Source organism: Physeter macrocephalus, chromosome 11 (assembly GCF_002837175.3).
Source record: "Physeter macrocephalus isolate SW-GA chromosome 11, ASM283717v5, whole genome shotgun sequence".
Lineage (NCBI taxonomy): Eukaryota > Metazoa > Chordata > Mammalia > Artiodactyla > Physeteridae > Physeter > Physeter macrocephalus.
In genome coordinates, this window is record NC_041224.1 from 12695766 (window position 1) to 12717605 (window position 21840).

The 21840-nt window shown below is 42.0% G+C and overlaps 1 long non-coding RNA gene across 4 annotated transcripts in view; it reads left to right on the top strand.

The window, feature by feature from the left end:
* The window catches only part of LOC129392508 (uncharacterized), a 143388-nt gene extending 121828 nt beyond the window's left edge, over window positions 1–21560 (top strand). For 2 of the 4 annotated variants that reach the window (XR_008618497.1, XR_008618496.1), the window contains exons 2-4: window positions 436–555; window positions 16692–16816; window positions 20975–21560. This is a non-coding gene — a long non-coding RNA (uncharacterized lncRNA). Of the gene's footprint in view, window positions 1–357; window positions 556–15916; window positions 16254–16691; window positions 16817–20974 lie in introns of those variants that run through there. The other 2 variants (XR_008618495.1, XR_008618498.1) reach the window with 2 other exon arrangements.
* Window positions 21561–21840: the final 280 nt, after the last annotated feature.

Sequence of the window (21840 nt, forward strand, 5' to 3'; positions counted from 1 at the left end):
GTGGTTGAGAATCCGCCTGCCGATGCAGGGGACGCGGGTTCGTGCCCCGGTCCGGGAGGATCCCACGTGCCGCGGAGCGGCTGGGCCCGTGAGCCGTGGCCGCTGGGCCTGCGCGTCCGGAGCCTGTGCTCCGCAGCGGGAGAGGCCACAACGGTGAGAGGCCCGCGTACCGCAAAAAAAAAAAAAAAAAAAAATGGTAAGCAAAGTTGATCTACAAGGGCTTATTGTCTAAAAAATGTTAACTATCTAAAAATAAACAATTAGTAATAATTTTGGTAGTCTGGAAGATGAAAATTTTTATGAATTACTGAAAATTCAAGTTCCTGTTGGGAGAAGACAAAGAATACTGTACTATGATTTACGGTTATGAATCATAAAATGTCAAATTGCAGTGTAAAAGAGAAAATTCTTTATTGTTTATATTTTATATTCCAGGGAGCAAAGAGTGATTTCAGTTTCTTGGTGGTTTACGTCCCTCAAGTACCCTTCAAAGAATGCTTACAAATTTACCCATGTCTGCAGAAGTTGCTGAGTCCCACAAGAAAAGACTTCTGGGTACAAAAAGTTTTTCTTTACTATTCTCAGGTGTCACACAGATTGGAATTCTATTAGGGACAATTTGTTTGTATGATACGTTGGCCATATTTTCATGATTTAAATCAATTTTGCAAACCTTTATTGAGCGTCACCGTCCTCAGGGAACTGCAGAAGAACATAAAGATGCTGGAGCCTTGGTTCTGTCAAAGGATGTATAGGTTGGTGGGCTCCCTAGGCATGATAATAGATAACCATATGTGGTAAAATGGGAAATGTGCTCCAAGAGGATATAAACACAGTGGTGAAGGAGGGAACTTGGGGAAGGAGTGAGGGGTTCCCATGGAAAGAGGTCTTCAGGGGTCCTGAAGCTGATGGTCCTTAAGCCTGCACGGGGGCTTGGCGAAAAATGGAGCCCCAGGGCCAGAGAGTCACTAGAGCACTGGGGACACAGACTCGAGCAGACTTTGCTTAGGATTGGCCCTGTCTACAAAATCACTAATGGAATTCAAACTTGCTAGGAACACATCCCCTGACATTTGAAAGCTGGCCTTCCAGGTGGATTTTTATGGACTCTCACTATGTATTTTGAGCCTCTGAGTCCAGAAGTAGAGGTGTCAGCAGGCAGTCTGACTTGTTGAGTTGGAGTTTGCTCTAGTGCCTCCCTCTTGTTCCAGGTCCCCGCTCCTTCCTTTTAGAACCTTTTTGAATTCTGTCTGAGTGCGCTTCTTGCTGCCCCGCCTCTTAGACTTGTCCCCGTTTTAGTCCATAAGATGGCAATGCACCGACTGCCTGAGGACCTGGGAAAGTTGAGCAGCATCCCAGATCTATTTCTTTTCATCTCGTTGGTCCCAACCGCTTTGCGGATACTCCAGCGACTTTCAGCTCCTGCCCACTGCATATGCCCCTAGACTTTCCCTGTCTCTCCAGGAATCCATGCCAACAAAAAGGGGTGAATCAGAAAGGAAAAATCAATTATATTACATTTCTAATAAGCTCATTGCCCAAAGTCTACCAGGCCATCACTTGTTCTGGTCCTTCGGGCTCTAGACCTTCAGGCCAGTGTTTCTTCTTATACTTGTGTTAAGGAGTTGGGTTTGGATAGGAAGGAGTCTGAAGTACAGCACTGGTTGCTGCAGCAGCAGAAAGGATGCTGCCTGAGTTTCCACACCACCAGCCAGGATTGATGACTCAGCAGTACTGATGCCTGCCTTCCATTCAAGGTCGTAACAAGGGATTTGTCCTGGGCAGAGAGCCAGTACACCACCTGACTGGCAGATGCCTTTGCCCAGAGCTCTTAGGTTCTCTTCCCACGCAGAGGGGCCCTAGTGGTCCTGGGAAGAAGCAGTCCTATGACCCAGTATGTAAATGAACTCCTTGGAATGGATTTTGGGGACTTGGTGGTGCTGCCCTTTTGCAGGTTCTAAAAGAAGGGCTAATCTTCCTTACAAAACTCTTAGAAATTGTGCCAGCCTGGGAGTGGCATTATAGGGCCCTAATGAGCAGATAACTGGGACATCAGGAGACCTGTCTGGTCACTTTGATGTAAAATGAGAGAGGCGGATAGATGTTATGTATAATTAGTCTTCGTCTTAATCACATTCCAGCCACGTAATCAACACCTAGTCCCAACAGCAGCTACAGATGAAAAGGACAGAACTCTAGTAATTAAGGTAGACTTCCCAAACATTTATATATATTCTCTTATTCTATGTGAACACATGGTGTATAGGAGCATTAATATTTAACATAACTGCATGGTTGAGACCATTTCACAATATGTGGCTGGAGGAGTCTGAAATTTACCATCGACTTATTGACTTTTTGGGCATTTGGTATTAATTATTTTATGTTGAACATTCTAAGCATTTTTTTTTCAGGGTCTAATTAGGTTGTATTTCTGTTTCCATTTGGGAAACCTCAGAAGGGGAGGGAGGCTTACCTCTGTACATTGTGTAATTAATTCTTTTTTAGCTCTTATTCTAGCAAAAGTAAGGAATGAAGATATCTCTATGGCTTTCTCATTCTAGCCTCAACTGTCTTTTGTTCTTGTGTTGGGCCCAGCTCAGGGGCTCCTAGGTCCCTCCTGTTAGCAATGAAGAGAAAGAATGAGGTGCTGGCTGCCAGCATCTGGTTTGATTCTAAAGTAGAAACAATATTTAAATTACATGTTAATGCTGGCCCTGCCCGTATGCAGCCCTGGGAGAAATCATTACTAAGACAGGAATTAATGTGATGAAAGAACAAGTGGTAAACATGGAAATAAAGTACTTAATGGCAACTATTTCATAAGATAGTGTAATAATATTTAGCAGAGACATTACATTTTCTCTCTTACATTATTTATATTTTTAGGTTAATTTCCCTCTGCTTTCTATATTACATGACTTGTATAATTTTGTTTTTAAAAATACTCTGGAATGGAAAACTTTCCTATATTGCATATGGTGAATTTAACTAATTTATCCTTTAATATCTTTAGTATTCTTAAGTAGACTTCTTCCTGAGAATGTGATTAGAAATATTTAGTACATTCCTATGAAATGCTAATATTGTTCTCTTTTTTACATTAGTAAATATTTGAAGTATAAAACCATTTTTTAAAAATAGCATGTTAGTGGTGGATTTGCTCATGGTCATAGAAGCTACACCTTTGGAAATAATTCCTGAGATTCATTCCCAAATCCCTTTGCTCTCTCTCTTGTATTAAAACACATCGTTAGGGAGTGTTTGGTCTCCAATCTCCTGTGAGGGAAAAGTTGGAAGTCAACCCTGAAAGGTACATTCACAGAGAATCGCCATGCAGGGGTTTGTCTCCTCAACTTCACAATGATGAGTTTATAAACCCCAAATTTTCTTTGCTCCCAGCTCTTTGCTTGACTTTTCCATCTTGACATTAGCTCAGGGTGAGGAGTAAAGAATGATGACGTCAAGTTGTGAGTTGTATGTCTTCAGCTTGTTGACCTGATAGGGCCCATTCCTCTTAGTTCCTATGGGATGACAGTGAATTTATCATTTATTGTCCAGTTGCAGGAATTTTTCCTTCTGCCTGATGCTCTGATTTCAGTTGTACAGTTAGGGCTGAAACTCTCTGATCTTTGTGGTTGTTGCTTGGCTGGCTGACACCTGTGTTCTAGGGTGATCTTTGGTTTGACACAACTGGATAGCACAGTTTGCTGTTTCTAGAAGTATGCATTCCTTTAAATAAATATAGTGCACAAAAATCAAGATTTGAAGAATCCACTGGTAGTATACTTTACAAAGAGATTATTAGTTTTGAAAAAGTTTTTATCATAGCACTCAGCTTTTACAAAGTGGGATCCATCCATATCTGTTCTTTATCTAACATTCCATTTGTCAGTTAGAAGCAGTGTTGCTATCTTATTTGTTTGGATTTTTGTAAAGATAGGCTACTTTCACAAATATAAGCAGCAGGGAATATTAAGACAATCATCTAGATAATTCAAGCCAAAAAGTACTTTGACTTCATCACAAAATTATAGGAAGAGTGTACCTGAATCCATATGACCACTTATCTTGAATTTTCACATACAGCTTTGGAACTTTTTTTCATCATCAATTATGAAAATAAGTCACATAATAATTAATATTTTTGGCCAAATTTCAGCCATGTTCACAGTTCTATTTTTTTAAATAAACTTAAAAAAATTTTAGGCCAGAGTTATATTTGTAGAAAAATTGAGAAGATAGCACAGAGAATTCTCTTTTATAGTCCACACACAGTTTCTTCTATTATTAATGCCTTATAATGTATATGTATGGTACGTTTGCCAAAATTAATGAAACAATATTGATTTATAATTATCATATCAATAACAAGATAAAGTCCATACCTCATTCAGATTTTCTTAGTTTTTACCGAATGTCCCTTTTCTGTTTTAGGCTCCCATCCAGGATAGCACATATTTCTTAGTTGTCATGTCTCCTTAGGGTGCCCTTGGCTCTGACAGTTTTTTTAAACTTTTCTCATTTTTGATGACTTTAACATTTTTAAGGCACACTGGTTCAGTATCTTGTAAAATGTCCCTCAGTTGGGGTTTGTTTGGTGCTTTTCTCATGGGTAGACTGGAGTTAGGGGTTCTGGGGAGAAAGATATAAGTAGAAGTAATCTACCACTTTCATCACATCGTATCAAGGGTACATACTGTCAGCATAGCTCATCACTGTTGACATTGACCTTGATCACCTGGCTGAGGTGTAGTGTCTGTCAGGTAGAACACTCTTTCAATAGGCAGATTCCCACTGCATATTTAAGAGATGATGAAGAAATTTCTTCATGTGCCACCTGTTAGGACACAGCTTTTAACTGGAAGAAACTATACCCATAATATTAATTTTGGGCCGTGAGAGATTGCATGGATATGGAATGAATCAGTACTGCCTATAATTGACCAAACAGTTGGATTTCTGATCAAGTTAAAATTTCATTTGATTTTTAAATGCTTGCAAGTATGAATAAAGCACAAACATTGCTTTTAAGTATTCTGACTCCTATACCGTAGTAAACCCCAGACTTTTTACTATCAAAAGGCAAAGGTTAATTGTAATTTATTCATTGAAATATTTGATTACTTCTCTGTGCTGGTCTCACAGATAGATATGTTAGAATTAAAACCTATCTTCTACTTCTTCTTCCCTGTGGGCCTTTTATTTGTAGGAAACAGTAAGGATTAGGGAAGCGGCTAGACGTTGGTGAATGAGTTAGGTCACTGAGGAGGTTAAAAGAAATTATAACTCGTGGGTTATGTAATATGACTATGAAACATTGTCTGCAGAAAAGTAGTTGTTGATAACTGGAACTCCCGTCAGCTAACCCAGGCGCAGTCATTAATCAATGTTATATACACAAACAGAGAAGACATATTCACAGGGGTCAATTTGAAATATGTCAGTGAAGCATTTTCTGTTCATCTTGCTTAGCTTCATGCTGGCCACATCATTAGAATTTCCTCTTTTTTGCGCTCTAGTGGATCAGCTATTGGTCTGTATCCATGAGAAGGCAAAATGCCCAGTTGAACAATATATCCAATACTTTTAGGAATATCCCTGGCGATTAATTTTATTTGACCATTTAAGGGAGAAATGTTTAGTGAAATACATTAACACTCTGTAGGATGACATAGTATCTAAAATTACACCTGCCTGATGAGATGTTTAATAAAATTGAGCACCAGTTCTCAAACCTATGAAGAGAAGTAACAAAATATTGTTCTTTAACATGATAAGAAGTTCTACTTAATATCATAGGTAAAAATCATGCTGAATTTACATATATTCAGAGTTATTCACCCTCAACCTGCTACAAAACAATTTCATCCAATACAATACAGTTATGTACTGAGCACCTACTTTCTAATGCTCAGGATACAGTAAAGAGCAAAACAGGCTTGCTCTCTAAAGCTTACATTTTAGTTTAGGGGTGTATGGGAGGGGGATAGGTAGGGAGATGAGAAATAAATACATATATGCAATGTCACATAGTGAAAAGTGCAGTGGAAAAAACTAAAGCAGGGAAGGCTTAGGAAGCCCAGGGGAAGAGGATGTAATTTAAAACGAGGGAGTCAAGAGAGGCATCACTGAGAATCTAGCACTTGAGCAAACACCTGGAGGAGGGTTATAACAGGAAGAGCTCTCCCCATACCCGGGGAAGAACTTTCCAGGCATCCACAGTAGCAGGTGCAAAGGCTCTGAGGCAGGAACATATCTGATATGTTCAAGCAATAGTGGAGTCTCTGTAGCTGGAAAGAAGCTAACGAGGAACAGAGTCTTAAGTTACACAGAGAGGGGAGGTAGACCATTTGGGGCTTTGCAAGGAACTCTCAGCGCTTTGGAAGATTTTTAAGCAGAAGTATGACAATATCTGACCTAAGTGCTCAAAAATTATTCTAGCTGCTCTTTTGGATTGTGCTAAGGAGGCCGTTGCAGTCATGCCTGTGAGAGAGCCGGGTTGCTGACACGGAGGAGTGGAAATGGTTGGAAGGAGTGGGATTCTGGAGGAGTTTTGAAGGTAGAGTCAGCAAGTTTTGCTGACAGATAAAGGTGGATGTGAGTTTCTTTTCAGCATTGGCAGTAGGCAGGATGGAGTGACTTTCATAATGACTATTTTATAGAGATTTCTATTTTCTTGTCCACATAGTAACGTACGAAAAAGAAATGAGCTTTAAACGGAAGTCCATTAGAAAACTATGATTATATACCTAGAAGAGCTAAAGTAATCAAGCAAAGCTATTAGAGATAATAGAACAGTGTAGAAAAACTGCCGGTCAAAAGATAGGATCACACGAATAAGTCCATGCCTTTCTTATCCAGCTAAAAAATATAATAAGAAAAGGCTTCCAATTTATGATAGCCACAAAATTGGATTATGTGTTAATTACACTTGTATGACGGTATATATATAACACATAACAAAAAAAATCTACAAAATTTTCAGGGTGAAAAAAAGGACTGAATACATAGAGAAATATGTCTTTTTTCCGGTTAAGAAGGTCGAATGGAAGCGTCAATTATTTTCTGTTTAATTTGTAGTTTTAAGACAACTTCAGTTGAAATACCAGTGATATCACTGGTGTTTTGTTAAAGAATTCAAAATAATTTGTTCTATAGTACACTTGGAAAGACAGACAAAAATATGAAAGTGTTAATGAAGAACTAATAATTATGAAATTGACTGTTTAAAAGACAACTGAGCAACCCTGGATTAGAAGGAAAAATATTGACCGTTGAAATAAAATAGGGCTTGCATAAATATTTTTTAGTATGTATGAAAAGATAATATATGTCAAGTGAGTATAATAGAATTATACAGAGCCTAATTATTTTATAGATGCTTCTAGAATAATTTGATTTCAATGTGGCAAAAAACAAATTTACCTCGAAGAATTAAAATAGAAAATTAAGTTGTATGCAGAGTTTATTTAAGCAAAGACAGAAACCATTTTAGATTATTAGAGAAGTTATGAAGGAAAAATGGGCAAAGGTTTTAAAATAAAATTCAAACATCTGTACAATTAAAATAAAACAAAGATAAAATAGCAGCCAAATAAAGAAAATATTTTTAAGTACTTGCAGGAAGTCCAAGTGTCACATGGGCAGTGTTATTAAATGTTCTTTAGGGTTTGTGATGTTTTACAAATATATTTATGCAACAGATAGAAATTCAATAGATAAAATATATAAAGAGCTTATAAAATCTCTAAAACTACCACCAAATCTCCCACAGACAAACATATATGTCTACATCTATTTACAAATATTGTGTAAGCAAATAAGTCACACAGAGGAAAAACTTCTTAACCTCATTTATAAGAAAGTAAATAGAAATTAAACTAGTTCCAGAGTGAATTACACACCTGTTAAATAAGTCAGCGTCGGAGGAAGTGCTGATGAATCCTGAAGGTCCCACGTGCGGTAGGGATGACACTATAAATCGATTCATTTCTTCAACTGGGCAATGTTTTAGGCAACATGAAAATAGTTTTAGCTTTATTCTAGGAATCTTAGTATGGGGAAGCTTTTGTATGAAAACAATCTAAAGGAAAACAAATGTTATCTGTACAAAGGTGAATTATAGTGGTATTACCTGGGATAGTTACAGCAATACCTAGAAACCAAATAAATGTTCAACACTTGAGAATAGTGAAGTAACCTATAGTTTAATAATCCGATGCAAGGCTGTGTGTTATGAGCTTAAGGTGGGGAATTAGAAAAATAATTATCAGATAAGGATTATAGGGAGAAATAGCAAAAGACAAAATTTTGATCATGATCCAAATATCACAGAATGTTTACCTATGGTTAAAGGTGAGAGATGCTATCAAGAAAGGTAGTTGAGTCTAGGTGAAAGAATTTGGGATGTAATTTGTGTAACGTTTTAAAAAATCAACATTAAAGAATTAACGTGAACGTCTACATATAGCAGTGCATTAATGGGAGGTATTTGGGTGTTACAAGAAATGTACTGATTTGCCCATTTCCTATGCTTTGTCTTCCTTAAGCAGTATTGCTCATTGCATTTTGGAACTGGGGTGGCAAAAACACCAAGACTGTTGGCACCTTCGTTCTGTGGGCCCTTGGGGAGGGGAGTCCTGGAGTAGGTGGGGCTGGGGGAGTGGACCCAGGCCTCTGTGCTGCATGGAAGATACATGACCTAGGGTTGGGGACAGAGTTGGAGTCTCTTGTGGAACTGGAATGCTGGGCAGAGGACAAAGGCAGAGCCAGCCACGTGGATCCAGCCAGCCCAGCAAGGATGTGGCAGATGAAGGCTGTGCGTCCATCTTGGCACAGTGTCGGATGCCGCTGGGCTCCTTGCTCTGGTTGAGAGCTAAGAAGGACTGTGTTTGCTGGTGAGAGGCATTTGTAACCCCCCTGGATGGCCCAGGGAGGCCAGGGGTGGGGCTACCATCCGCAGTTGTACTTCAGAGGACCAGGTAGAGACCTGGTGTTTGAGCCTGGGTCTGGGCTACAGCAGGACAGGGTAGGTTCTGGGCCAGGGTCTCTGAAAAACATTACAGAGAGTGTCCAAGGGAAGCATGCCCTCATGTAGGCCTTGTAGGGGGTGGTCATCCACTCTGGAATTCTGTGCATTCATGTTAGGCAACAGCTCTGAGTGAGGGGCCTGGCATGGGGCGCGGGTTGGGGAGAGAGGAGGTGTGAACCATCCAGGGACCAGCGTCTCCCAGGGCATTTTATCCTGGTGAAGCAGAAACATGAGGACTGTCTACTGAGATCAAGGCCATGGGGTGAAGGTGCTTCAAGCCCTCCTTAGCAGATTAAAATATCTGTTTCCACTCCTCCTTCACATTTTCTCAACATTTCTGTGCATTTCCACCTTTCTCTTCATCTCATGGGAAGACACAGCCCTCTTTCCGGTGAAAAGTAACCCCTCTGTCTGGGATCCATTCTCCCTTGATTCCTTTGGGATTTATAGCGCCCTTTGTCTTTTCGTCCTGCTGGCTTCTTGTTATGTGTCTTAAAACACAGCATCCACTCCTTCCCACCCCAACCCTATTCCCCAGGCAACTAATGATCTGCTTTCTGTCACTATACATTAAATTTTCCGATCCATGAGTCCAGTATATATCTCCATTTATTGTCTTTAATTACTTTCAGCAATGTTTTATAGTCTTCAATGTAAAGACGTTTCACATCTTTGTCAGATTTATCCCTAAGTATGTCATGTTGTCTGATGCAATGATAAATTCTATTTTTAATTTAAATTTCCTTTTGTTCATAGTTGGTGTATAGAAATACAATTGATTTTTGAATATATCTTGTATCCTTCAACTTTGCTAAACTTGCTTATTAATTCTAGTAGGTTTGTCTGTGTGTGTGTGTGTGTGTGTGTGTGTGTGTGTAAATTCCGTAGGATTTTCTACGTGAGAGATCAAGTTGTTTGTGACTAAAAACCATTTTATTTTTTCTTTTCCAAACGGAAGATGTTTTATTTCCTTTTCTGGTCTTATTGCACTGTCTGGTAGCTCTAGTTTGATGCTGAAGAGAAATCCAGAGAGTAGACAACCCTTCCCTGTTTTTGATCTTAAGGGGAAAGCATTTGGTCATTCTCACTAAATATGATAATAGCTGTAATTTGTTGTAGATGCTTTTTTGTCAGGTTGAGAAAGTTCCCTTCTATTCCTGAATTTTAAAAAATATCAGGAATAGATTTTGAATGTTGTCAATTGCTTTTTTATACGTCTGTTGAGCTGATTTTATGGTTTTTCTTTTTCAGTTTTTTATTATGATGAATTATACTGCATGCTTTCAGAATGTTAAATCAACTTTGTAGTCTTGGGATAAGCCTTGGCTGGTCATAATGTATTATCTTTTTAATATATTGTTAAGTTCTATTTTCTATAATTTTGTTTAGAATGTTTGCATCCTTGTTCATGAGGGATAATTAATTTTTAGTTTTCCTTTCTTTGTCTGATTTTGATATCAGGTAGTGCAGGCCTTATAAAATTGAGTTCAGAAATATTTCCTCCTCTTCCATGTTCTCAAAGAATTTATGTAGAATTGTTATTTCTTCCTTAAATATTTGCTATAATCAGTGAAGCCATCTGGGCCTGAATTTTTTTTTGAGGCGGGGGGGATTGGGATTTCTTCCCAATCTGTTTACCTTTTATTTACTTTGTATTTCTGAAAAAGTCTATATTTTGCTTGTGTTTTTTAAAGTTACTTTTGTTGGATTAAAGAATCATTGAACGATGGCTTTTCCTTTAAATTTTTTAAAGGATGTTGCTCCACGGTCTTCTCGCTTATGTTACCAATATTTCTGATAAGAAATCTAATGTTACCTTTACATTTGTTTTTCTGTGTGTAATATATGACTGTTTCCCTCTGGTTGCTTTCAAAATAGTTTCCTTATCACTGATATTGTGCAATTTGATTATGATGTGCCTTGGTGTAGTTTTCTTCTCGTTTCTTATGCTTAGGGTTTGTTCAGCATATAATTTAGGGAAGTTCTGGCTGTTATTTCTTCAAATATATTTTCTGTGTCTCCCTTTCTTCAGGGATACAAATTACATGTCTATTAGGCTGCTTGAAGGTACCCCACAACTCACAGATGCTCTTTCTGTTTTGTTTAAAAAAATTTTTTTAATCTCTGTCTTTCAATTAGAATAGTGTTTAATCTCTGAAAGTTCAAATTGGTTCTTTTTAATATCTTCCATGTCTCTACTTAACTTTTTGAACATATTTAATAAAATTATAATAACTCTTTTAATGTTCTTTTCTGCTAACTCTAACATCTGTGTTAGTTCTGGATGATTTTGATTGATTTTTTCTGTTATTAAATGGTCATATTTTACTACTTCTTTCCATACCTGTTAATTTTTATTAGATGCCAGACATTGTAAATTTTACCTTTTTGGGTGCTGAATATTTTTGTATTTCTATAAATGCTCTTTAGCTTTGTTTTGGAACACAGTTAACTTACTTGGAGGTAGTTTGATGTTTTCATGTCTTGCTGTTCAGATTTGCTAGGCAGACTCAGGGGAGTGATCGATCTATGGCCAATTATTCATCACTACTGAGGCAAGAACTTTCTGAGTGTCCTACCTAATGCACCATGAATTATGAGGCTTTCTTGGCTGGATCTGTGAACAGATACTATTCCTGGCCCTGTGTGAGCACTGGTCACCAATCTTTCTAATCCTTTTAGGTGGTTCCTTCCCCAGTTTCTGATAGTTTCCTCTCAGTGATCATTATTCAACTGAATACTCAAAGGGACCCTTTTATAGATCTCTGAAGTTCTCTCTCTCTGTACCTCTCTCGTCTCCGGTACTCTGCCCTGTGAACTCTATCCATTCCTGGTGTCCCCTGACTCTCGGCTTTGTTTCCTAAATTTGAGGAATCTGCTTGATTCCACTTGGGATCCCCTCTCTGTCCTGTGGCCTGGAAACACTCTTAATTCAATAATTTGGGACAATTAGAAGGTGTATTGTAGATCATTGTCCTTTGTTGTCCTGCGCCCAGTATCTCGAAAAGTATTGGTTCATATAGTTTGTCCTTCTGTTTGTTTGTTTTAGGTGGGACGGTAAACTTGTTGCCTGTTACTCCATCTTGGCTGGAAGCAGAAGTTCGTTCATATCCTCTTAAAATACAACTATTTACATGGTTCAATTAGACTATATCATTTTATGGTCATATAAACATTATATCTCAGACAGACAGTTTCCCTATTTCTAAATAGTTTTCATAATTGCCCTTTGAGTAGCTGCAAAGTATTCCACTGTGTGCCGGATTTATTTGAGAGCATTTTATACATTAAAGAATGATTGATTCCAAAAAAGAATTTCAGATGGCTTACTGACCAAAGAAAGCCTACTAAATAAGAGTAATACATTATGAATTAAAAGGAAAAACAAGGCTGAGAAAAACCAAGGAGGTGATAATGTCAACTATGATAATATCTGCTCTAATTGAAAGTAAAATTAGGCTTTGGGTATTCTGGCAGCGAAATGTGCCAACTGTGATTAGTTCCATCATTTTCATTATCCGAATGTAAAGGAGACTTAAGGGGCGCTAACAGTTATTGAATGCCTACTATGTGCTGTTTAACCTAAGGTATAATGATATTTGATTGCTTTTCACCTCACCCTCCTGCTACCCACTTGGGGTCACAGAGCAAATGACAGGATAGCTTTCTGATTTCCAGGAGTAAAATGGCACAGCAGGGATTCTGAGGCTAAAGCCATCGGTCACACAGGCCGCCTCAGGAGGGACAGACATTGTCCTTGTACTAAATTCCAAGAGAAATTTCTCACATGGGGCAATTTTTACAGGCAGCAGTGAGTGACCCCAACATCAGAGTCTACCCAACAGTTTCATGCTAAATACAGAAGAGGTTTTTATGGGCTATTTTTTTTTTTTTTTTGCAACAGCTTTTCGTGGGTATGACATTGAACTGTCCTTCAACTGAGGAGCTTTTAGGAGGAGCTACATGGAAAGGAATTATGTAACTTTCGTGGGATGTCCCGTTAGCCGAGGATGGAACTTAGTTGCTTAGCGGACAGGATTAGTGTTCTCCGCACGTCCTGGTTCTGTGATCTTGCTTGTTCTTGGACAAGGTTTTGAAAAGACCTAGAGAGCTCATACCTCACTGTTTGTTTGTCTGTTTGTTTGTTAAGTGTCTGTTTTACCCTCATTGACTCCTCTTCCTTACAGATCGCCCCACAGTGCTTCCACTTTGATTTCTAGGTCCATAGCTCTACCTGCTAAGAGCTCTGGGCATTTTTGTTGAGGGACCGTCGTCACTGGACTTCTGGGGTTCTCTCCCTCCTCCTCTGCCAGACTGCCAGTTCTCCTCACAAACTCCCCATGTTCTCCCCAACCCTCCCCGGGTGTTGTCTTTGCCCCTTTCTTCTTGTATTTAACATTTTAGCATCTCCATTGGTGCCCAGTTGAATATTATTGAGCACCTACTGCTCTGAGCTTGATGATCAGAGCTATAGGATTTCACAGAGAGGAATGGTACCTAGTTCTGACGTCTGGTTGTTCATGTTATTATCCTCCTAGTAGGAGGATAATAAAAGAAAGTGAATGATTGTCATAAAACACAGTAACTTAAAAGTTGTACAGACAAAGCAAATTTGAACGCCCAAATGGAAAAATTAGGAACTATTGCATGGAGGATATAACTTTTGACATTGAAAGTTTTGTAAACATACACACTTTCACCAGACTCAGTTTACGTACCTCCCAGCCTTGCATGGCCCTGCCATGGCCTCCGGGCTTTAGCTATGTGCTCAGTGGGGAGCCCAGCTGGTGTCACTGTCCCTTCCCTCCTCCTAGCACTGCCAGCCGTCCCAGCCTCCTTCAGGGTGTGGGCCAGGCTGTGGGCCAGCTCCCCTCACATGCACTGAGGAAGGACCTTCAGCAGTTCCAGTGCCCGTGTCCCATCTGACTGACAAAGGCTGAGCGCGTCCCTCTGTTTCTGGGCTCAGATGCCATGCCTTTCTGTTCACAGCTACCTGGAGGAGCTGGTCAGGTAACTCTGAAACGTAAGGGAGCTCATGACCTGTGGAGTCCCTTTGGCCAACCAGAGTCAGCTGATGGGCAGGAGCAGGCTGGTGACCCCCCCCCCACTTCCTCTCTTTGATGTACTATCCCAGGGAATAAAGTTCCATGCCTGTCTGGACACCCTTCCTCACCACCGAGCATCTATGCTGTGACCAGCTGCATAGGTACCACCTGGTACCCACTCTCACCCCCTCCCTCCTCCTTCACTCTTGCTGCCCTGAGATGACACCTCCCAATAATGTCTTCATGTGTGAGATCTGCTATAGGCTCTGTTCTCTAGATTCTTCCTTCTAGGGCAAAGATTCAGGGTGAGGCTTTACAAGCAAAGTACAGAGAGAGGAAGGCAGGTGTGCCGAGGCCCAACATTGGTGGCTGACATGAAATCTCTCACCCTAGTGTGTTTTAGGCTTCTCGACATCCGGAACTTCTCGGGCTGGGCCCTCTTTGGGGTACACCCTCTCTTTGCCCACATCCGCCAGTTGCAACAGCACCGATACTCACTTTTTCCTTATGCTTTCTATATTTTCCAAGTACTTAGTCCATGTGGAATCATAAACCAGGAGTCATAAAAAAGAGGTTCTGCTTATTCCTTAAATTCCAGCTCCAAAACGAAGACGTTCTTAAAGCTGAAAGCAAACTCTCTGCTCTGTGCTGCCTGAACGGTTTTTAGGTCACTTTATAGCATTTATCACATAATGTCTTGTACCATAAATGATTCTTGGGTATCATCACATCTACCAGCTAAAAAGCTCCTTGAGGGGAGAGATTATGACTGAGTTTTGCATCTTCTACAAAGCCTATCATAGAACACATCACACAGTAGGCACTCAGCAAAGATCAGTTGAATACACTTAGCAACCTATCCACGAGGTTAAGATAACCCTGTAGATACGTTCCTTAAATCATTACTATTATTATGGTTAATTTTGAATTTTTTTATGAACCCCACCAGCAAATCCAGAATGTTCTGACAGCTTGGTGCAAAGCCACACTCACGTGACTCAGATCATGCTGTGAATTTCCAAGCACCTGACAGTGGGGAGTGATTCTCAGAAGTTCCGGAGGTCAAGGGCATTAAAGTCCAATCCAACAACATGGAAGGGAGTTGTGACCCATTGGGCCACCATAGGATAAACAGTGAGAGAAGAAACTTCTCATTCACTCAGTTAATATTTTGGGGCACTTACTTTATGCCAAGCACTGTGATGGTCAAATAAATTGCTTTTAAAAGTATAACTTATATAAGAGGGGCAACAGCTACACCCATCCGTAGGAACTTTTAAAAGTTATTAATTTCTTCCCCCCAGTTTTTATTTAGAAAATTATTTTCCATGTTCCTATACTTCATACTGTGTCGTTAATTCTAAGGAGTTTTTGGAGTCATTACAGCAGGTGAGGAAAGGGAGAAATCAGAAAAGGACATGAGAAACTGTTACCAGAAGTATTAGTAATTGCTATTTTTAGTTGAAAAAGTAGACTCCATAATAAGATATAAGCTTGGCAGTGCTCATAAAAAAGATGCTTGAATTTTCTTAAATCTTTGACTCTGGGAAGCCTTTGGAGCCAGTCATTATATAACAACACTGGGCAGACTTCCTTTTTTTTTTTTTTTTTTTTCCTTTGACATCTTCCCAGGAAAATGCTGCATGATATGATTTTCAAAGCTAATTTCCTTTTTATCTTGTCCTAAGCAGTGTCGCTTGCTACAAATTAGCCTCCCATGCCTCCTTAAGCTAGAGAGTCTCCTTCAAAATTCCTAACAGGCAGCCTGGTGGAGAGATGGGAGGGAAGGGAAGGGAGGGCGCAGGGCGGGAGGGAGGGAGGGAGGGAGGGAGGGAGAGGTAGAGGGTGTCTGTCTGCCGTGTACATGTGGTGCAGGCAGGGAGATCAGAACGCTCACAGAACAGGCAGTGTAATTACATGGTCCTTGGAAGTATGTTCGCCCCACGGGGACCTCGGCTTGCCCTTCTACTTAGGGAGGAAAAGTAGATTTGGGGATGGTGGAAGGGGTCAGTTCATAACTGACTTCGTGCTCGGTAATGATGAGGGCATCTGCTGATCTCCAGTGACCGCCTGATGCTTGTGGTCAGGCTCCACTCTCTTGCTCCCAGATACTTGATTTTGCAAAAGGAACACACCTTTCTGCAGGAAAGAAGATACTGACCAGATTGCGAGCGGTAGGTTGACATCCAGCGTGTTTATGCAGCAGAATTGCTGAGAGATGCAGAGAAAGCGGGGCATGGGTGGGGTGTTATTCGGGCTGATTGATTTATCTCCAATAGGAAATGATTTATTTTAATTGTCAGTTAAAAGAAGAGTTGCTGCCTAGGCTAAGGTATCCGTTAAGCATCCTGTGTTCTAAGCTTTTATGTTTGTGTCTGATGTGGCTTCTGTGCTCGTCCAGCTTAGGGAAGCTAGGCAGGACTCACCTTTAAATAACCTGCAGCTTCCTATTTCCCCCTTTTTTTTTTTTTCCTCTCTCTCCCTCAGCAATATCCCCACCCCTTCTTGCCAACGTCCCCCTGACCTCCCCTGCCGCCCCCTGTGAAATGTGGCCGCTCCGCATCCCCAGCCCTCTGCACCCTGAGTCTGGATTTCTGGCTCTTTTGCTGCAGGTTTCAGTGGATGCTTTGCAGTCACCCAGGGCCCAGGCGGACTGACCGTGCAGGAGGTTTGTGCGTGGGAATCGGAGACCATGGCAGTGCAGCTGGTGCCAGACTCCGCGCTCAGCCTGCTGATGGTGAGTGCTTGGGAGGCGGAGCCCCGGCAGAGCCCCGCTCCAGCCTCTCCGCGTCGCACCCCTCACACCGTGGTCTGCTGCTGCTGCTTCAGTGGCTGCAGGCACGTTCAGACCCGCTCTGCTTTATCCCACGTGCTCTTCTGAGATGATTTCTGGGGTAAGAGTCTCAGCCATGACAAAGCATCCCCAGGGAAAAGAAGCGCTAGATTTGCCATTTTAGAAACTTGTTGCTTAGTGCTATTTTGAGAGATGTGCTGGCAAACAGGTGCTGAGAGCCGCTGGAAATAGATTCCCACCAACGCCTCCCCCTGGCTCTCTGCATCCTTCCCCCCCGCCCCACCCGCGCCTTTTGTAGCTAAATCGGGGTAATCGTGTTTGTTTACATCTTCTGTGGCAACTGTGGAATTTTTTTGCCCGCAGGGTGATGCAATAGGCTCTTCTTTCTAGGTACCCGTGTGTCTGCTTAGATTTCCCCATAGAAGCAGCCCAGGGGGTTGGCTGTGGCCTTTTGTGGCACTTGGGCTGCAGAGCTGGAGAACGCTTATCTCCCAACCACGACTGCTGGGGAGACCCTGGCAGGCCTCGTGTGGATCACTGACCTACTTTCAGCTGCTCTGTGGTTTCCCTCATGTTAAGAAGGCCTCCTCTCTTAGTATATTTAAGCAAACAAGGTCAGTGGCATCACCTTGTTTTAACCCAGTCGACCTTTTGCTTGACCCCAGGTTCAGGGTTTGCTTTTGCTGTCCTGCTGCTACACCCTCCTCCTCACCGAGTAACCCACGTGCCGTCAGAGATGCTGACGGAGGCTACCTGTGTCAGCTTGTTGTGTGCGTGGGTGTCACAGTGACCCGGGAGATTCTACACACAAGGCATAAGTACTTCTGCTGTGTGTACTGATCTCTGTCTCCCCACTGAGAAGGGGAGATGCTGCTTTTTGAGACCTGGGGAGTTTATTAAGTTCGCTGGGAAGAGGAGCCAGCTGGGAGCCTGTCTCCTGGGTGGTGAGCCAGGTCAAGCTAAGAGACAGATACCTTGGTTCTGTGTTACCCCGGGTGTGGTTTCGGCCACAGAGGTATTTGAAATGATTGAGATCTCACGGGTCTCTGCTGACTTCCGATGTCACTGGGAGAGAAGGATGGGAAAGAATGAAATTTGTTTTCTGGGGAACTTACCCTTTATACATCTTCCGTCCCTCGTGAATTCTGTTGTCTGGTGATGCTTTAGCCTCCATTGTCTGCCTGTGGCCACATAAGTGGATGGTAGGGGTTCTGAGTATTGGTGACTGTAGCAGGCACGGAAGTGGCAGTACATGTGAGGACCAGGGGACTCCCGGGAAACTGGGAGTCTGGGTTATGTGTGGAAAAAATAGAGATGTGTACACTCACATGTAGGTATGCACGTGTGTATTATCTAATACTGTTTAATAATACAGAGATAAATCCTGCATTCTGCTAAGGCAGAGAAGAAACACGTTCTTGAAAAATGGCCTGCTTGCCTCCAGATTTCTGCTCTGAATTCTCCCCCGTGCTTCTGGGCCCTTGGATCTGTGTCTGTTTTACTGGGAGCCCTAAGGATACATCCTCGGTGCCCAAGCAGCTCAACATCCTGGTCCAGATGCTCCTGCCACGGACACACCAGGTTCTACTGTTCCTGGGGCTCCCACATATTATGGTGGCCACCCTGGAGGTCTCTGCAGCCCAGACTTTATCCTCTGTTTGTCAGCGGCCTCTGCCCTCGGATCGCTCCCCAGCGCTCACCTCCTGCCCGGATTAAAGGATTGTGTGCACGTCTTGCTCGGAAGCAGGGGGAAATAGCTCTTGACACTGTGATGGACCGTTAGATTAGAGAACCCTGGAGCATTGTGTGTAATCGGGGTCAATGCATGTTTTCTGGTTCACATGTGGTTTGCGGGAATTTTCTGCTACGGACTTCCTTGCTTTTTTCATCTTTAAAGGGTAAAACTTAAAGTAATTGCGTCCCTGACCGACTACGTGCTTAGTCTCAAAATTTATAAGCAAGTCCAGGAGGAAAGAAAGGAGGAAAAGAGGCCATTTAACAGAGTTGCTTTGGCTGTGAGTTCGGGAAGGAAGCTGTAAACATTATTATTTATTAGCTAATCAGTCAGCCAATCAGTTCTCAGTGTTTATGGAGCGCTCACTGGCTGAGGGAAGCAGCGTGGTGTAAGGCCAAGAGCGGGAGCCCCCAAAAATACCCAGTTTGGGGGAAGGTCAGTATCAGGGTGCCTGACTGCAATTCTGGTTCTGTGCCGTGGGGTCACTGGGCTGCAGGGAAGGCCAGGCCGGGGGTACAGCCGCGTCCCTTGCTTTTGGGTAAGGAGACAGCCAGAGGTTCTGTTCAGTGTAGACGCTAAACGGCTCGGGGCGGAAGATGTTTCCTTGGTTGTGGAAACGGCAGCGGGGTCTAGAGTCGGAGAGCCCTGTGCTCCATCCCCAGCTGTGCCACACGCTGGCTGATGCTGGGGATGCCACGTCCTCTCTCTGTTCCTTAGCCGTTTGCTAACCGAGGGGCTCATACTCATCACTAGGGTCCTCTCCAACTCTGTGAAGCATGATTTGAGACCTCTAGGGATGATATCTAGAGCAGAGCTCCTAATGCTTTATTCGGCATTGTGTCTTATTTGCATCCGTAGCACACGAGCAGTGGTGCTTTTGGAAATGTGTTTCCATCCGTGAGGCTTTTAGGCCGGGGCAAGTATGTTTCACAGTATTCGCTGGAGTGGGTGATCATTAGGCTTCATTCACACTCTGCCATCAGGAGTCCTGCCCCGCGGGAGCGTCATTGGCACTAACGAAGAAGAGCAGGTGACTTCTGAGAGATACCTAAGGTGCCTTTGCACCCTGGTGCTGGTTTGGGGCATCTGGGAGGGGTCCTGGGTTGTGAGCGCGCTCTGACTGTTTATGGTGGGGGGATTTCACTGATGCTTTCAGTGGGGAGCTGCCATGGGGGTGACGAGCATCCTTGCGATATGGAGCCCCGCAGACAACCAAAGAGGTGTGGTCTTGGAGAGGATGGGTGCCGGGGGTGGAGACAACCTCCCATGGGGTGGAAAAGCCCATCTTTGCAGAAACCTTGGGAAGCGAGAAAAGATAATGCTGTGTTCACCACACTGTTGGGAGCCTTCAGCCTGATGTGACTAATTGTAGAGCAGGGAGCTCTTGGCTGTGTGTCATTTTCTGAAGTCATGTGAGTTTGGGGGACACTGCAAGGGCTGGAACGTACTAGAGCCAGGGATTCGTTGACTATTTCTTAGTGACAGGATAGAGATTCATAACCAAGGGCATACCGAGGTGGTATTATGACATTTTGCCTCTTAGATTCTGGAAGCTCAGACGCTGATTAAAATGGTTTTAAATGTAAGTTAGCTGGCTAGGTAATAATGCACATTATGCTTTTCTACCAACAAAATTTCTTTATATACATTATCTCACTTAATCCCTTCAACAATCCTATTTTTAAGGCAAGAAAATTGATAATCAGAATTAGGGAAACTGTCAGTGGTCACACATCAGAATTTGATGATGCAAAGTCTCAAAAGGGGGGTCCTCAGACCCTCAAGCCGGTGCTCTGATACTGTACCACAGCTTGAGAACTTGCCTACCAGGCAGGATCTTCTAACACTTTGGATCAGGCCCTCGCGGGGGCCTTACCTCAGAGCCCTTCTGCATTTTCCATGTTTCTAGGTGGGTAACCCTGTCTTCTTGGTTATCATTATTCTTTTCCGTGTAGAAATGTAAAATCAAAAATTGATACCACAAGTATGGCTCAAGACATGTGGTTTGACTCCAGCCATATGAAGTATTTTTCTATCCATAAAAGACTTGCCATGTTTTCAAGGTCCCGTTCTCTTGGACTCTGTTTCTAAGAAGTTGCCAAGAGTCATATGTTTTACAATAGGAAAATTAAATATGTAAAAACTCTACTTCATAAGTCAGAGAAATTAGTAGGTGGTTATTCACAATGAGTGAATGGTGTGCATTAGACTATCCTGAAGGTTCTTTCCATTCCAAGAAAAATTGGTTTCATATTTCTGGGATTTTCTCTAATAGAGTCACTCCTTGATCTGTTTTGAATAGATTCCAGTTGATAACCTGCTGTCCTGTGACTTTGTCTCTCTCATTTCATTTCATTTCATTATAGACTCTTCTATCATCAGCCATTTTCCTCATTTGGACACTTTCCTTTTTAATTATCCAACAAATATTTGCTGAGTATCTACTCTGTACAAGAAGAATATAAGCGGGTCGCTGGCTTTAGTGGACTTACAGTCTAATTGGAGAAACAAGATAGAGACACACGGAGACTATGTCAGGAGTTCACAGGACAGCTTCAGAGAATCACGGAAGAACTGTAAGAATACAGTGCATACCATCACCAAGCAAGCCCTGGGGTGTGCTGAGTTCACAAGTCCTGGTGTGCACTGACTGTTAGAATGGAGGAACTGGCAAAGCTAGGCAATGTGTTGAGGAATGGATGTGTTAAGAGAGCAGATTTGAGGTGAGGAGAGTGATTGCATTACCACCAAGTCTAGGTTGTGTTTGCGAGATGGAAAAGTCATCTGGTTTAGATAGAGTGGCTGTAGGTAACACAGGGTTACATGGTCAGAAGGGCAGGCTGGGGTGTGACCAAGGTTCTAGTTCTATTACTATAACCTAATTTCCATCTAAATTCGACAAGTGACAGATCTCTATTCAGAATTTCTGATAAGACCACAGATTTTTCTCCAGATCCCCATTGGCAAAGGACATTGAATAAAATTGAGTTCTGTCTTGAGGAATCTTGCTCTTGAGTTAATAATAATAATCCTTATGTTTTTTCAAAGTGCTTTTGCATCTGTTGTCTTACCAGATGTCCTCTGCAAGCTGAGTGGGACAGGCACTCTTTCTTTTATATAATGAAGCTGAGACTCAGGGAAGTTAAATGACTTGCCCAAGGTGAAATTGAGATATTACCCAGGTTTCCATGATGGCTAACTCATAAGTTTGAAAATGTGATATTGACAACCT